General features: G+C 42.8%; 1 long non-coding RNA gene across 1 annotated transcript in view; it reads right to left on the reverse strand.

Moving 5' to 3' along the window:
* Positions 1 to 315: 315 nt before the first annotated feature.
* Positions 316 to 1,270, reverse strand: part of LOC109303330 — a 6,522-nt gene continuing 5,567 nt past the window's right edge. Inside the window, exon 2 of the long non-coding RNA XR_002099058.1 lies at positions 316 to 740. This is a non-coding gene — a long non-coding RNA (uncharacterized LOC109303330). The remainder of the gene's footprint in view (positions 741 to 1,270) is intronic.

Consider the following 1,270-nt stretch of genomic DNA (forward strand, 5'->3'; position numbering starts at 1 on the left):
TTCACTTATATGAGCAATTATCAGGACCACTAGTTCTTTGAATAGTCTGAGTGAGGTGACAAGGCCAAATGGTGGTACACTTTACTGATAATGGATTGTCTCCCATGTTTTCCATACGAAGATTGAATTGAGATGTGATGATATGCTTTCCACTGATATACAGATATTAACAAGTTGACTGGAGAGCCTTCAGAGATTTCATTAAGAGAATTTTTTTTTTCTCCCATGAATTTATTTGATGCTTTTGCATTCAAAATAATGCTGCTTCCTCCAGACACCTTGGAAACTAGGTAAAAAGAAGTCTAGGCAGACTTCTCTTCAGATGGACTTTATTGCCTTTAAATGCAGGAGGTAAGTGATGGCCTCTGTCATCAGAGTATTTGGGTGGGTTTGAGAAGTACGGAAAAATGCTTCAAGAAAGTCTGAAGTATTCTATGGCATAGGCCTCACCCACCTTCCATCATTCATTTAAGATAGTCATTGCCCAAATTATTGAGAAATGTAAGAGTTAACTCTCCAAGTGACCCAGTTCCTCAGACAGACAGAAAAGCAATAATTAAAGAATCATATTTTGCTTTCATTAGAATGCCACGATGGGTGCTACTAGAGAAAAGCAGGTGGTCATCACTGAAGCTTTTTTAGAAGTAAAGCAACCCTTCTTAGAGATTGCTGTGGTCTTAAGGTCCTTGCAACAGCTGGGATGCTGAGGAGGTAGTACCCATCATCCACTATCTCCAGTTCTGCAGAAAAGCAAGAGATTTCTTCATGCTGAAGAACAAAGTTTTTTTCAAGCTTGTCTGTGTAGATGCTGATTACGAAAGCACAACTTGGCTTTTCTTTTTGGTAGGCTACTCTGCCCCGGTGTTCAAGGCAGAAGCCCACTTCTGTCAGTATAACACAGGGGTGGGCAAAATGCGGCCTGGGGTCCGGATGTGGCCCGCCAAGCCATTCTATCCAGCCTGCAGGGCCCCTAAAAAATTTAGAAAATTACTATTTATCTGCCCCTGGCTGCCTATCATGTGGCCCTCGATGGCTTGCCAAAACTCAGTAAGCGGCCGTCTGCCCAAAATAATTGCCTGCCCCTGACGTGAGGCTTTGGTGACGTAGTTCCTGTAGCTACAGAGTGGAATTTTTTCACATCTCTGGCTGATACAGCTATGCCAGCAGAACATTGTAACATACACCCGAGTTAAGACAAGTGATGTTAAAAGAGGTCAGGTGGGAAAGAAGGGTTCATAGAATCATAGAAGTAGGGTCGGAAGGGACCTTG

The sequence above is a fragment of the Gavialis gangeticus genome, unplaced genomic scaffold (genome assembly GCF_001723915.1).
Source record: "Gavialis gangeticus isolate Ggan-Ray unplaced genomic scaffold, GavGan_comp1, whole genome shotgun sequence".
In the NCBI taxonomy this organism is placed as follows: domain Eukaryota; kingdom Metazoa; phylum Chordata; order Crocodylia; family Gavialidae; genus Gavialis; species Gavialis gangeticus.